Genomic DNA, 17,336 nt, shown 5'->3' with positions numbered 1-17,336 from the left:
TTTGCATGTGTAAATCATTTAATATTCACCAAATTATAGGATTATTACACAACATAAGTGGGTAGAGATTATTATAATAATAATAATTAACTATTTACTTACAACATTTGATTGAATACTTCTTAGATTTTAATCTTTATACATAGTTTGTATGTTGAATACAGCTCACATATGTGAACTATAGCAAAACTATAATTACAGCACAGGAGAGAGAGAACAAGACAGAGACTGAGACAAAGACTACTTAAAACTAGCAATTACATAGCTCAGCATAATTCATACAGAGAATAAACATACAGTAGATATATCTGCAGTTGTAAAGGTTATGATGCAAACTATAGCTTAAAATTGAACGGAAACAGCTGCAAAATCCTGCTGTGACTCTTCTTGGTTTTATTTATGGAAAAAACAATACTGTTTTGAAAACAATAATATACTTTTTGTCGTTATAGCTAAACTATACAAAAAGAGCTGCTGTCTTTCTTTCCATATTGTGTAAACATTCACTGGTGTCAGCAGCATTTTTTTCAAGATCTTTATACTGTCAACATGATGCATTGTGTAAGTGCTGTTATGCAAGGTCTTATGAGAATGAAAGAAAGAACTGTTTGCCCTGACTCAGTGTCTCAAAGGGATAAAGTCTTGAATGTGGCTTGGGAGGTGCCATGATTTCTCCCTTCAAGTAATGTGCCTGGTCACTGGAGGAGATGGCCATAGGAGTAGGAAGATGCGGCTTAGTGCTAGCTTGCCAGTCCTGAAGAGGGTGGGTCTCATGCCTACACTATGTCTCCTGGTTGTGGCCTGGGATAATAATCCAGGAAGACAGGGTGAGTAGGAAGCACACAGAGATCATCCACTGTGGTGACTGGGCATGTGCTTGTATGGGCACTTGAACCACGCTGATATCAGTACATACCATGCATGACAGATAAACAGTAAAGGTAGGTCAAAGGGGATACTCTTCCCCTACCTGCAGAATGGCACTATACAAGATGTCCATATCCTTTGTGTACATTGTTGCAGAAATTGAGGAGGGGCACAAGAACATGTTAGAACATGTTAGATGATATAAACCACTAAAAACAGATGTGACAAAATATGTGACAAAATGTGTTTGAATAGAATGCAGCCTGCTATTACGATTAGGGAATCACTACAATAAAAAAGGCCTGTTGATATGGATATCAACTTTCCCCACTATCTCCATTACCAGCTTGGTGGATATGGGCATCCTGAGACACTGTAGAAATTGTCTCATGTTTACTGACAACCAGATAATTCTCAAACAAACTAATCATGTATGTAATAATATATGGGAGAGATGTATTTACACAATGTCACTGGAGGCACAGCTCTCACATAAACGTACTCCTAATGTCAAACAGGTTATCAGTAGTACCCATCACACACAGGACAAAGTAGACACATAGACCCACATATGCTGAGGCACTTACTTGTAACATTTCTAAACCCCAAACACTTCCAATACACAGTACACATAACAAATCCTCCAGCAGCCACAAATGCACTCTTTCAAAACAACACCTGCATCAGCACATACAGCCACATATCATGGAGCTTGTACTTCTGAGCCCATAAGGAAAGCCACCATACAATCCAACATTCTGGTCATTGGATAATGCATTGTGAGGCACACTAATGTCCCTCTCACGAGGCTGAGTAACGAGAAAGTCACAGTTGCTAATGAGGAGGCTACATTTCCCCACATTATGCACACACTGTCAGTGGACCACAAGTACCAGTATTATTAAGTCTTTGCACATGTGGGTGTAAATGACCTGAAACATACCTCCCTGGACTATCTGAAGGGACACATCATGGAACTTTTGGAATATGTGTCCTAGGCTCGCATGAGTAGCATTTTACCTTCTGCAAGGATGATGTCATAATGTGAACAAAAGATGACTAACTTTTATAATTGACTTAGTTTCTGGTGTCATTCTAAGGGGGTGCAATATTTGTCAGCATGGAAGGAGATGGTCAACAGACCATAGTGCTTTGCCAAAGACTGTCTGCACTTCCTCCTCTAGGCTTTTGTATATTAAACTAAACATTGTCTTCCTCCATAGTGCCTTTTCAAGCAAAGCCAAACTGAAAGTGCTTCCAACATAGTAGATCAAAACCAAGAAAATCAAAAGGTGATACTGCTCAACGCTAGGAGTCTTAACAAGAAACTCCACTCCCTGCAAGCTCTCCTCACCCTAGAAATTCTAATGTCTGTGCAGTCACTGAGACATTGTTTAAAGCTGTGGGGACCACACCTGCAGTGCAAGGCTGTAAAGTCTTCCACAGTTGTAGACCAGCTACTACACAGACAAGTACTAAAGGTGGAGGTGTCACAATTTACATAAAAAATAAATATACCTCAAGAGTGGTCAAACAGGATGATGTACTTGCGCTTCTCCACATTCAAATCACCATAGGCAAAATCCCATAACATTCCCTTACAAGCCATAGGCCCCCTTATATAACCAAATAAACCCATGACATGTATTTAAGCTTACTGGAAACATGCACCAACCAACCCAATACCATATTCAAGGGCAACTTTATTTACCCCGCTGTTAACTCGAAATCATGTATGATACTACACATGCAGGCACAGAGCTTCCTGGATTTTGTAAACAAAACCTCCCTGCTCGGATCTTCAGTACACTGACCTGGGGTGCAAACATACTGGATCTGTTCCTGACTAATATGCAAGAATGCTGCACAACTCCTAGTTTAATATCCTCTCTGATAAGGTAAAGACCACAAAATGGTCTCTTTTGAAGTAAAAATAAAACCCTGAGCCCCAGCTAACTCTGGAATGTTCAGAAACTGCTCTAAGGCTAACTTCCTACAATTAAGAGATAACCTGGCAAAATTTCAAGCCTTTATAAACCATGAGAGCACTGTTGCCTAAATGGAATTGTTTACAGAAACTCTATATAAGTATGTTAATAATTGCATAGAGACAGCTGTACCCACCAGGAATAAGTGCAGAACTAACTCAGAAAACAAGCCTCCCTGGTGCAATCACAATATCAATGGGCTCTATAACTGAAGGAAGAACATTATGACAAAAATTAGGAGGTGTAGCACCCAGCAGGATAAAAGCACTTTCATCAAACTAAACAAACAACTCACAGGAAAAATGAAATCTACCAAAGCCAAATTTAAAGTAAATTTGGCTTCCCAGGCCAAGGACAACCACAAGGCATTCTTTAGCTATGTCCACAACTTCAAAGCCAGTACATAATTGTATGCAGAACTCATTGGTAATGGAGCCACCTATGCTGAGACAGAAGATATAGCAAACCTACTGGCACACAAATTCAGCACAAGCATTGCTCCCTATCTCCCCCTCAATGTCCCTTCAGGAAATACCATCAAATATAACTCCCCCTACTCTCACTAGGGAGTAGGTCCTAAATGCACTCTCTAAAGCACAAACAAAATCACCAACACGTGACTTTACTTCAAGAATAGAGAAACTGTAGATCTGCAGCAGGGGCTGTTGTCTGCAGCCTTACCTGCTGTTCAGTTGGCTCCCCCTAGCTGGTTATTTTCCTTCTGGAGCCTTACCCATTGCAGGAGTAGAGACTACAGGAGGCAAGATGTTTGTAGTACAGTTGGTACCGCCATTCTGAGGCCTCAGTCCCCCTTTCCCTCCCTCCCTCCCCCTTTTTTTTTTTTTTTTGGGGTTTTTGGGTTTTGGGTGGTGTTTTTTGCATTCTGACGGCGGAGGCAAGACATACGGAGGGTCTGGCGTGGGTGATGCGCAGTTGTACTGACAAGTACGCCGTCAGTCTCCATGACCTTGACCGGTTTCCAGCCCTTTGGTATGACGTCAGATGTGGCATTTTGTCAGACTGCAGCAATGGAGATCCTCGAACATCTACATTTATGGTAGGTACAAAACTGTACTTTTATTAAGCGCTTTCATCCAACACAGGATTTCATCAGAATAAAATAATTAGCTTTCCTCCAGTTTTATAAAACCAATCCACCAATGAAAAATGTAGTTTAATCAATCAATTAATTACATTATTAAAAATGTAAAGAAATAGTTAGTTGAACAACATGTTACAACATATTTAAAAGGCATTTGATGTTTATCATTTCATTTAAGCCAGGAAACTTACCAGCTTGTAGCCTTAGATGCCATGCCATTTCTTTCCTTTAAAGATAATTCTTGTAACATCCACCCCTAAAGTCCATAAACAGCAAAATAGAATTTTTTTAAAAGAACTATAACTCTGAGCATGTTTAAATAAAGCATTATTATTATCCCTTGTCCTGGTTTACCATCACAATATTGAATGACAAAATGTCTAACTATCATTTGGTCGAAAAATTAGATCCCAACCCAAAACATTGAATTGTCAAAATGTCTACAATCATTACATTGAAAAAGCAATGAGATCAACTCTACTATTTTGCAGGGGGGCTACGCCCCCTGCACCCCCCATTTGTGGGGCTGTGCACTACACACACCCCTACTTAAATATATCAACTCCGAGATCGCACTACAGTGCAGAAATGGGCAAATTCAATAATTTCGACATAGTGAGTTTAGACTAATTTAATTTCAACATTTTGATCATTTAATATAGTGTGTTCAACCAATTCAGTTTCAACCGTTTGTCATTCAACATTCTGATGGTAAACCCCTTGTCCTAATAACATTGCTCTGTCTAAGGCCAAGAACACTGCATGGCTGAATCCAGAAAATATCCCAGGATGCCTTCTACACTACAGAGCCGTAAGTCTAACTAGTCTCATATGCAAAGCCATGAAAAGAATCATCATGAAAATAATCACTAATGGCAAAGGAAGCCTCCAGACACTGGACCCAACCCAGTTTATCTTGTTAAGGTCAGGTTATGCCTACTCAAATTGGTGGACTTCATTGAGAAGATCACAAAAGAAATGTATGAGGGCAAAACAGTTCACAGTGCTTACCTTGACTAGGCCAAGGCATTTGACACAATACCCGACTCAAGCATTGTTGACAAACTTAAGAGGTTGGTATAAACCCTTATGTCATCCAGGAGAAAACCAGTTGGCTCACAGACAGGACCCAGGAAGTTAGAATTGGGGATTCCGCCTCTACAAAGAAGTCAGTCACAAGCAGAGTCCCTCAGGGATAGGTCCTGGGACTGCTTCTTTTTGGCATTTACTTCTCTGAAGTCAAGGCCGATGTCAAGGGCTTCTGGCTGACCAAATTTGCAAATGATTGCAAATTAGGAGCAGTCATAGAGTCCTCTACCAATACTAATGTTCTCCAGGAAGGACTTACACAGACAAATAACTTTTGTTAGAGCCATGGACTAAAACTAAATGCCAAGAAATACATAATAGTATCCTTCAGGAAGTCATCCACCCTGGTAACTATAATATTGACAACACACTCCTAAGCACTGACCCAGTAAAAATAAAACTCATTACCAAACTATCATATTTACAACACACTCCTAAGAGTCGACCCAGTAGTCAAGGACTTGGAGACACACATAGACAGTAATCTCGCACTTGACCATCACATTACAGCTTATAAACAAAGGTATGGCATCTAGCTCTACGAAAGTCGTTGTTCCACTGTATTCAGTATTTATCAGACCTATCATCATCACAATGCCCCCTTTGGTATGTACCTAACCTGGCACACCCAACAAATGTAATGCCCACAGAGGTTCTTCACTAAAAGAATGCAAGAAATAGTTCACGTTTTAGCCTGTCTTCTAAACAGGCTAAAACATGAACTGGCATCACCACTAAGTACCCTTTTCAATAATAGCCTAACCACAGGCTTTGTTCCCACAGAATGGAGAACAGCTACAGTTATTCCCCTCCACAAAGGTGGACTAGCAACAGACCTGGGGAATTACAGACCCATAAGCCTGACCAGCCTCATCTGTAAGGCCATAAAATGTATCATTATGGGCCTCATAAGTAAAGACATAGGTGACCTCCAAACCCTGGATCCTACCCAATTTGACTTTGTGAAGGGCAGATCCTGCCTATTAAATCTGGTGGATTTCTTTGAAAGTGTGACCAAGGCCATTAATAAGGGCAAATCTGTGCACACAGCATACCTTGACTTGGCAAAAGCTTTAGACACAATCCTACATTCAGGCATTACTGATAAACTTAGCAAATCAAATGTAAACCCCTTCATTGTAAGATGGGCTGCCAACTGGCTCACAAACCGGACACACACTATCAAAGTGTGTGACTCCACATCAGCTAGCAGGCCTGTTACTAGCGGGGTGCCACAGGGGTCAGTGCTTGGCCCCCTACTGTTTGGTATAAACTTCTCAGAAGTTCAGGTCAAAACTAAATGGTTGCAGCTAACCAGATTTGCAGACAACTGCAAACTAGGTGCAATCATTGAATCCCCAAATGATGTCAGTATACTCCTGGATGGTCTCACACAGACCAGTGACTGGTGTATTAGTCACAGTCTCAAACTGAATGCAAAGAAATGCATCAGCATTCCCTTCAGCACAAACAATGCCCCTTCACAATATTAAATAAATAACAATACCCTAAGTACCCATGAAGTGGTAATGGACCTGGGATCACAAGTTGTCCTTGACCTTAACTTCGACCACCATATGTCTACCATTGTAAGGAAAGCTTTCCATGTAACACACTTGATTGGTAAAGGCATTGCCTCAAGAGCAAAAGAAGTTATAACCCCCCTATACTCGGCACTTATCCAGCCCATAATTGAGTATAATGTCTCATTCAGAATGTACCATACTAAGCACCTACAGCAATTAGAGAGACCTCAGAGGTTTCTAGCAAAGAAGATCAAGGGCATCCAGCATGTGCCTTACACAGACCGACTAAAGTCCCTGTCACTACACTGCATATCGTATAGACTTCTTAGGGAAGGCTTATGCCTGGCCTACAGAGCAACCCAAGACCCAAACCTAATGAACTTACTGCACATCTGAAATCAAATGGGTATAGGGCTACCTGTTTCAGGGACTTAAATATGGCCTGTGACTTAAATAGGACATGTTTGAGAAACAGATTTATCTCCCGGCAACTGCCACTTCTTTGGAACAGACTACCAATTCATGTGAAACAGAGCACCTCTATGACACTGTTCTGGAGGAACTTGGATGAATGGATGGGGCACCATAAATTCTTACTGGGAATAGCACCCACAACCCTCCTGGACATGGGCAGTCATCACTAAATGCAATCTTAGGTCTTGACTAGTACTGCTACAGTTTTACACTGGGTTGAAACTCCTAAACTTAAAAAGACCTCCAGGTTATCCTAATATGTCCTATAATTCTATGTCCTATGCAGAAAGCCTCAAAGTCCTCTCCCTATATTCTGTCTCCTACAGGCTGTTGAGGTGAAATCTATGCTTGGCATACAAGGCTTTGTCAGATCCCACCCTGATGGGCCTCCTGCATATCCACAAAACAAACAGCACTAGAAATACCCATTCTAAAGACTTAAATCTTGCCTGTGATATAAATGGGACCTGCTGGACAGACAGGTATACATCCCAGAGACTAAGCCTTCTCTGAAACAGGCTCCCTATCCATGTGAAGCAGAGTTCCTCCTTAACCCATTTCAAATGTAGCTTGGATAATCGGATGGACAACTACTCAGACTCAGGCTATGCAAACTAACACAGTATTTCTCTTTCTTGCAAGTCACTCTGAACCTACAACTACTTTTCAAGATTCTTCATTTCAAAATCCAGCCTAGCCTAGTCTATCTTTTCACCTAATTGTTTCCCACTGCACTTATGTTAACAATGTGATTAAGCACCCTTTTCTGTTTTCCATCATGAAATGGTATTCCTTGCTACATATATACAGTGATCTCTGTTATTGTATTAAGTTGAGAAGTTATATGATATTACAATTATTTTTGACTGTATTAAATTATGCTCTCAGTCTACAACATGTATATATATGACTGTCTGGTCTTCTACTGCCTTAAGCTGAGCTCTTTTTCCATAAAATTGTTTTGTATATTGATGTTTCATACTATTTGCAGTTATACTACTGGAGCTTTTCTCCCCAGGCCTCTTCTGAAAGTGGGCAAATTGTCCAGCTGGATTTTTCCTGGTAAACAAATGTAAAATAAATAAATAAATAAATTCATCCCTGGGTTGTCATCTGTGTGTCCTAATGGACTCGGGCAACTTGTAAATGGTCCTTAATTATAAATGTTTCATCTCCTAAAGCCCAGCTTACTTGTCAGAGATTTGGGATGCATGGGTAGGCTTAAAAATGTCCTAGTGGTCACTAGCCTAGTACATACCTATGAACAAGATGTCACTGTCAACTTTAAAAAGTTAAAATATTTCAGAATGCATATCTAGTATGGAAATAAGTTGTTTTATCTAAAGATGTGTCTTTGTCTGCTTCAAAGGGGTAATTCATAGATAAAGGTAGTGACAGTACCTCCCATACATTTGTGTTTATATTATATCACTAGGAAACAAACAATAATACTTCACAGAACTTCAAGTCAACATTTGCTACCATAAATAAACATAACAATAGGACTTCATGTCTATTGATAATCCTTTTGTTTCTAACCTACTTTGTATCACTGCTTTTTTCTTTAATCTTGTGTTCCTTTAAATGTTTACCTGAACCCTGGTAATGCTTTTTAATTGCTTTTGGCAATTACAGTGATAGTCTGTAAATGATACTAAGGAAAGTAAATATCGTCTTTCCATGAATCTTTGTGAGCCACCTGTTACAGACACACTGCAATCAAGATGATTAGATTACAGACCTCAGAAACATGAGTGGGGCCAAAACAGCTTTTTAGTGCTTCTATTCTTTGAGCTATAATTACAGGTATGTCTGCTGTGTACTTTACTGTTTTATATGGTCTTTCTGCACATGTTATATTGCATATTTACTAAAGTAGACCAGGTGAGTGTATAGACTCAATTTTTCTAAATGCGTCATGTTACACATCTTTGCATTTCATTTTCTCAAAATACATTAGCTGAGAGAGACCATATCTAAGTTTCATTGAGGTCTTACATATTCACTGCAGCCTTATTTATTCATTTGTCTCTTGAATGAGTAGTTCCACTGAGCTTGGATCACTTTTACAGAGACAGTCTGCGACGACTGATACCCTTACATGGATCAGTAGAGTGTAGCGCTGTAGGAGATATAATTACATTATGTAATATGCTGTACTAGCTAAGTGTTGCCAGATCAGTCTTTATTGATAAGTAGGTCCATAGCTAGTACAAATACAGTGCAGAAACAATATGCAGGGTTACCTATCTGAGTAATGTCCATGGCAGTTCATTTGCCTAATAATCTTAATGGTAAAATATATATAAGTGCAGTATTTTTATTTGGCACAGAACACAATGCTGAACACAGTAGAAACTAGGCAACAGTCATCATTTCAAGTAGTACTGTAGGCTTTACTAACTACAGTTAGCTGGGTGCCATTTTTAATGAAGGTGAAGGTTCGTATACTAAGTCCAAGCTTACAGTCTGTCTTATGGCTGTGCTATACAATGTGGTTTAGTTTAGCCAGAAAGGAGAATGGAGGTCAATTCCTAATGTGCTTGAACATTGTACAGTCATAACAATACAGTAGTAAGACATAACCGACGATTAGGAAACAGTAAGGATGGCCAAGGATGTAAAAAAGGCAGGAAGCTTAATGTGCAGAAATAGTGTTGCAAGACAATGGCTCTTCTGAAACAAGAAGAGACAGAAGACATGTTTGTTGTGAGAGGGTAGTGCCTTTGCTCCTTGTGAGTAGTAGTGTCCCACCAATCACCAAGTTAACTGATAGTGTGCATTGCAGGAGTAGTGAAAGTCAGTGATTTTAATAGTGAAGAGAATGGAGTTAGGAGTGCAGGTGAGATGGGGTGCTGAGAACACTAACACTTGAAGAAGCAAGTCATGGTACAACATTGTGACAGGTGACAGATAGTGCAGATAAAGGCATTAAGACAAGTAAGGATGGAGACGGAGGTTCAGATTTAGTGCATATAGTGTACATAACTGAAAGAACCTGACAGAAACATTTAAGGGCATGCAGAGTCAGTGTCAAGAGTTTCCATTATACTAAGGCAAAGGCATCTGGTGACTGTAAGCTGATGAGTTCCAAATAATGTCTTAAGTTTGGTTAAGGTATTAGACCTGCATATATTGGAGTGAAAAGAGTGGTTTTAAATTCCTAAAATAGTGCACTGAAAGTTCTGTCGCTAGATGACTTGTGTCGGCTAGGCACATGCATCCTGTACTCTTCTGCAGGCTTAGAAGTCTACGGAGAGGGTCAGTGGGGGGGGGGGGGTAGCCCAGCGAGATCATTGTAAGAGTTATTTAGCAGTTTAATTTTATTAAGTTGCAGATACTAAAGATAAAACTGAAATTTCTGCCCACCAAGAGCAGCAAAAGAATTACAGGCATGTTGATCTCTGGCACGTGCACATTTTACAAATGTAGCTTGTCTGAGATAAAGTTTCTAAGTCTTAAATTTTGATCCCTGAATTTAAGTAGCTATTTTATGACCTGGTTCCAGAAATAAGATGGGTAAAATGTTATAAACAGACAGTTTTTTTCCAGTTTGTCACAATTAATGTAGTTCCTTAGAATCCTCCTTTGAAATACTGTTTAACAATGACTATATCAGAAATACTTCTCAACTGTCCAGATTTTTGCAGAATGTCCAGATTTTTACCTCAGGGAAATCCATGTGGTGAGTTGTGTGGGATTTATCCACTTCTTTTTGGTCTATTCCTCATAAAATCTGTGATTTTCTGTCAAATCACTGAGATGATCTGAGGATTTAAGTTACTAAATAATGACATACATTTGAGTTTCAGACTTTAAATTCTTCAGAAAGTGTATGTTAACACAAACCCTGTTACTCTTGTAACTTACTAAGTTTATAAGATCAATATTTAAAATCTGTCCATATTTTTTGGGCCTTTGTCCCCCCATTTTGTCAGGCTTTGTTCAGACTTCTTGCACTTGGAGGTTGAGAGGTATGATGCTAAGATAAATATATCTTTCTTCTTCTTTCCTTTTGGTCTGTAGTAATCCACACAATTTTTTGTATGTAACACTAATGTGGCACTTTTGATGTTCTGTGTGGTATAAAATATAAATTATGAGAATTTATGATATTGGAATCATGTTTAGTCTGCCTCAATAAAATGATGCCAACGTTAGAGCTAAACAACATCCCTACCCTTCAGTGAAATCAGCATGGCCCATGGTCTTTACCAATCCTCTGATTTGTTAGGCAGTAAGATAATGAAATCTAATAGTCCTGTGATATCATATGGCTGAGGAAACTCTTACAATAACTGAACATTTGGAAAATGCCATTTAAAAGGAAAGTAATGACTGAATTTAAACACGAGGCTGTTATACCATGTAGCACTGAAATCCATGGGATGGGTTATATGGGAATTATCCACTTATTTTATGGTTAAACTGGTCTGGCCATTTGTACTTCACATCAGTACTAAATGAGACATGGGGAAAGTCATTAGTAAATGATACTCTGGCACACTTTAGTTCTTACTTAAATGAAAAAAGGCAGGTAAAGTGAAAACTTTATAAAATTCTCAGACTTCTTATTGTCATTGTGACAATGAAACTGTTCTGTACACATAAGGCTGACCTTAGGCCAATTGGATCTATTTAGCTCAGTAGATCTCAGCTCCCACAGAGGGGGCTTGCACTAAACTCTGACAGGGTCATTGCATGTTATGTAACCTACCAGATTTCCCTGGCAGACACTACAGCAAAGTGCAAGGCATTTTCTTACTTGTAGTTATGCTTCTGCACTAGCTATGAGTATCATTAGTGAATTAGACTACATTTCCTATCATGCACTATACTGGAGCTAGTCTTGTGTTATTAATAATGCAGCATCACAGCACTCATATGGCTCTCCGTGATAGCTGCTATTGCCTTCGGAGTAGTTAGTTGCTGCTGCTGAGTGCTCAACAGGGTTTTCAAGACAAAGCTGAGATTGGATGAACCATCTGGTTTTGTACTTCATTCTGGTTGCTGTAGGATAATAAAACCAGGTTTAAATTGAAGAGTGACAGTGGCATTCTTTCCTTATACATCTTTTGCTGACATGGGATATGTGATTGTCTGCTAATGAATCTCATTATAAAACGTAACTGTAGAATGGTGAGCCACAGCCAAGTATGAAAACAAACACTAGCAAGCACAAAAAAAAAAAACAGAGTGATGTGAGGTACATCTGATAGAATGTCATAGATTCAATCACTTGCTGCAGCTGCAGATAAGAGCAAAATAACCTCAGAGAAGTGAAACATAAGATGTGTCTTCAGCGGAGGAAGAGAAAGGCAGATAAAAATATGATTCACCTTGACCAAAAGAGGAAAACAGTAACGGAAGCAGTTTGACTTATAAAAGTATTCCTGGGATACCACAGTTTCTCAGTCATATACAAAATGGGGGAGGGGGACTAGAAAAAAATAAAGATATGAAATGCTTGGACTTGGAGGAGTTTTGTGAGGAAGTGTATTGTAAAAAAGTTAGACAGTTCAGCAAATAATTAAATAAATAAAAATGAACTTTCAGAATTACTTTGGAATTTGAACAAACAGCTTTTATATAAAGTGTGTGTGTGTGTGTGTGTGTGTGTGTGTGTGTGTGTGTGTGTGTGTGTGTGTGTGTGTGCGCGCATGCATGAGTATGTGTATGTATATACCCCCCGCACCACCTTACTAACGCCCAACTGTAACCCTGTCCTTGTCCCTAACCTTTATCTTGCACCTTACCTTAAAAAAAGAATACTTTTCATAACATTAACACTGCCCAAGACAGTCTTAGATAGTGGAACATGTGCCAACAAACATGAAAAACACTAAAGCTATCACCTTACTTGAGCCTTACTCTAACCCTAACCAGCCAACACTTACACAGACACATTCTCAGCTCTAATACCAAAGCACTTACCTCTGTCAACATTTTGAACTGTCAACTTTCTGAACTGTCGAAATTCTGATAGTATGCTTCTGAGTATGTACAGTAGCTAGGGTGGAATGAAAGAGGCCACTTACCTGGACGCAAAGTGTTTTTGGGCATAATCAGTTCATTCTGATCACTGTTTAATACATACTGGCTTTTAAAACTTGCCATTGCATTGGCAGTCAAACCTGAGCTTTGTTGCACTCTCTGTGTGATTTAAACTGCAGCTACATTTGTAGCCATCAGTTTGTAACAGTTTAAAAGAGAAAAGATGCTTCTTTTTTATTTTTTTAACTAAAATCTGAGTGCTGTAGTGATCTGTACAGGGTAATAAAGTTTTTTGTTTTTTTTTAACTAAAATAATGAGAAGAAGGAGGGTCAAGGGCGAAGGGCCAGGGTGAGAAATAGGACAGAGCCTAACTGGCTGGAGCGGGTGGGGGAGTATGTCACTTTTTTTTTTTTTTTGTTTTATTTTTATCTTCAGTTGAACTAGTTCATGTAATGGCACAGGATGCCAGTTGAGCTATGCTTCTATTCTGAGTGTCAAAATTTTGAACTGTCAACATTCTGAACCACAATCATATATATGTATATTTATGGTTCTAATTGAAAAGGTCAATTTACCAGACTGTCAACTCTTGTAACGGCAAGAACACAGTATTGACGATTTACAACAGCGAACTCCTGCAACTGCAAATTTTGCCTCCAGAAAACGAACCACTTAGCCACCACTGAAGAACATGGCCCTGTCCTTCACTATAGGGAGATCTCGGAGTTGGCATATTTAAGTAGGGGGGTGGGGGGCAAAGCACCCCCCTCCAGTGGGTTTTATTTATATATTATTTTATTTTTTTCCAATATGGTGGGTTTAATTTACAAATTATGTTATTTTCCGGGAAACTGACAGCAATGAGGAAAAGAAGAAAATAAAATAATACATAAATAAAACCCACCCAGGCAAATTCACCCCCAACACCCCCATGTGGGGGGCTATGCCCCCCACAATCCCAACTTAAATATACCAACTCTGAAATTGCACTATAGTGGAGGAAATGGCAAAGTTCATCAGTGGTGGCCAAGTGGTTAGTTTTCTGGAGGCAAAATTTGCCATGGCAGGAGTTTGCTGTTGTAAATTGTCGATGTTGTGGTCTCACCGTTACAAGATTCAACATTCTTGTAAGTCAACCTTTTCAATTAGAACTATGTTTATGTGTGTGTGTGTGTGTGTGTGTGTGTAGTAGCCCAATGTGGTGGGTCTCATCATTTGGAAGAAAACAAGTGACTGAAATATAGAAAACGTTTGGTAAATAATGTTTGTAGCTGTGTTATAAAGACCTTGTAGTAAATAAATGTCTGTGGCTCATACAGAGTTAATTTTAATTAGAGTGGAATTTTATTAAATAATTAGTGTTTCTAATAAGTTATACTTGTTTCTGTAAGAACAGAAAGATACACAGCTAATGAATTTAATATAAAAAGAGGACTAAAAGAATCCTAATTACAGAGATAATTTGCCTTTTGTTTGAAGAGGACTTGGTTTCCAGAGTAGTGGCTCCAAGAGAGAAAATTAGCAGTAAAGGAACACCTTGAAAGAGAAACTGGAATTTGTTCCTGGCAGGGGAAGCCATACAGAGCAACTAAATGAGATTGTTTCCCCAACAGTATAAAAAAAGACTTTAAGGTACTTGCTGAGTTTTTGATTAAACCAGAAGACTTTGCTTTGTTTGTATATAGTAAATTGCATTTTTATAAGACAAGTGGTCTCATTTGCTTTACTCTTCCAAATTGGGGGATTATGGTAGTCATTCTGGCCCCAAGTTATTAATGCCAAAATCCTGAGACTACTCTTCTGACTGCCATTGTATGTGTGCAATTTCCACAAAAACAAAAATAGATGGGACAGACAGTCTTGTGATGTGTCTTGAGATTTTTTTAAATGCATCTGTGTTTCCATATGCCAAAATGACCACAGTAGAGTGTTTACTATAGACAACAGTGACTGTACTTGAAGGGGTGAGCCTAGTAGCTAAGGTGATAGCTATCTCAAGGACAGTGACACTGTTAAAACAATGTACCCAAAAGTCGAACCCGAAAGCATATCTTGAATGGTTTGGACATGTGAAAGGATGGGACCAAGCTAACTGGGCCCGTGTCCTATCAGTCTAGTTAACTAGAGAACAATTGAAACCCTTCATGGATCTGGAGGGGACTAATTACCGGGACTATTATAAGAGCAAAAAGGCATGACTTGCCAGTGTTACTGTTACCTCAAAGGTATAAGCTCAAAAGTTTCACATTTGGACATTTTCTCATAAAAATAGTAATTCCACAATTATATAACATAAAGCTTATAATTATTCTATGGGTAGATCCTGATGATCAATATGATAAAGTGAGAAAAACTTTAGCAGTTGAGCAATGGACTCATTTAAATGATTGCTACCTACTGATTTAATAAAATGACTGTGTCAAACTGACCCTAAATATTCTGGAAGTTTATTTGCTGTAGTAGAAACACTTTTGTGCCATGAAATTATAGGACTGAGTAATTTAGACCTGTAATAATGTTCGTGTCTAATGTTGATAAAAAAGAAACTGTAACCACTGTAAAAATTCTCTGTTTTAAATGTGGAAAATGATCATATAGCTAGATGTTGTACCAAGTATAGTAACACTGTTACACCTTGTGAAAACTATAACCTCTGGAAAGCATGTTTTTGTGATATTATGTCCAGGGATTGTGATAGATTTTCTGCTAGGATGGTTAAGACTGCTTTCTATTACTGTCATGCTGCAAAATCAAGTAAGTGCAATTTCTTAATTAAAGGCTGCTAGACTGAGGCAGTTTGGTAAAGACTCAGGAAGTATGATAACACTTATAAAAGAGCAGTATGCATGCAAGAAGAAAACTATTATTAATAAAGCAGTAGAATTAGTATGCATGCATGGTGATAATAAACAGCATCCTATTATAGGTTCATAGATAGGTACTAGGCTATTGGCCCTCGGGCTTATATAAGCCTAGCCAAACGGTACCCTGGCTTTTGCCACCCAAGATTTTCCTGTGCCCCTGTCAAGCAGAGCCACAGAAGTGATCCCCAGGGTGAATTTCCTATCTCCCATCCAATCATCAAGATTTTTCTTGAAGAGTGCTAATGAGGAGCTTTGTTTGATACAGATAGGTAGTTTGTTCCAGAGTATGGGAAGTCTCTGGGACAGGAATCTATCCCTCCAGCATGTTCTGTTTATTGTGGTGACAAGGTTTAGGTCCCTAGAGCATGTAGCTCAGTGGGATTGTGATTTCTTTAAGTGGAGCATGTCCAAAAGCTCTGGGTTTGACATAGCTTTGTATGTTAGGCAGAGATCACCTCTGAGTAGGTGATATGTGACAGAGTAAAGCTGGAGTTTTTTGAGACGGTCTGCATAGGGCATCTGTTTGAGGCTGGTAATCCTCTTTGTGAGGTATTTCTGTGCTCTTTCCAGTTGTTGTACATGTCTTGTAAGGTACATACCAAAAGGGGTATAGTACTCTATAATGGGTCTAATGAGTGATGAGTAGAGGGGAACAATGACCTCTTTTTTCCTGGATGAGAAACCTTTTGTGATGAGATGTGCCATGTAGTAGGATTTCTTGATTACTGTGGTGATGTGATTATCAAAGGAAAGACTACTGTCCACCTGTGTCCCAAGGTCTCTTATCACACGTTCGGTGTTAAGTAGAATACTGCCTAAGTGGTAGGTCATGGTTACAGAGTTTTTACCAAAAGGGATGACAATGCACTTTTTGGCATTGAGCTTGAGGCCATGGTTTTAACACCAGTCATCTGTCTCAGTGAGGCCCTTTTGTAGGATGTCATAACACAAACTATGTTTAGGAACATAGTTCATTCCATCATGGTAATTTTCAATTTAACATACAATATGAAAGGGAAAGCTTTTCCCCAAAAATTCTGAAGAGCTGTGGATGTAAAAAAGGAAGAGGAGGCAATAAATGAAGGAGCCTACAAAAGTATATCTACCTAACAAAATTGTAGCTAGAGACACAGAGAGAGGAAAAAAAAGAATATCCATAGCTTAAAGATATATGCCAGCAGACATCAATGACCAAGTAGTCTACAAGAATAAAGCCTGCAAAATGAAAGAAGTTGCACAATAAAATATTACAGCCTGTTGTGGCAGAGCAAACTGCAAGAGTAGAGCCAGAAGAATGAAGGGACTTGCACACTAAAATAGTATAGCCTGAAAATGTGGCAAAGAAGAGAGTAAACATATCATTGAAACCAGGAAATATTATAAAATAAAGAGCAGACATGTTATGACAACCTAAAAATGTTGCAAAGCAGG

The sequence above is a fragment of the Protopterus annectens genome, chromosome 8.part1, assembly GCF_019279795.1.
Source record: "Protopterus annectens isolate FY-2018-M chromosome 8.part1, PAN1.0, whole genome shotgun sequence".
Taxonomy (NCBI): Eukaryota; Metazoa; Chordata; order Ceratodontiformes; family Protopteridae; genus Protopterus; species Protopterus annectens.
The sequence above is the reverse complement of the archived record's forward strand: the minus strand, read 5'-3'. Positions refer to the sequence as shown.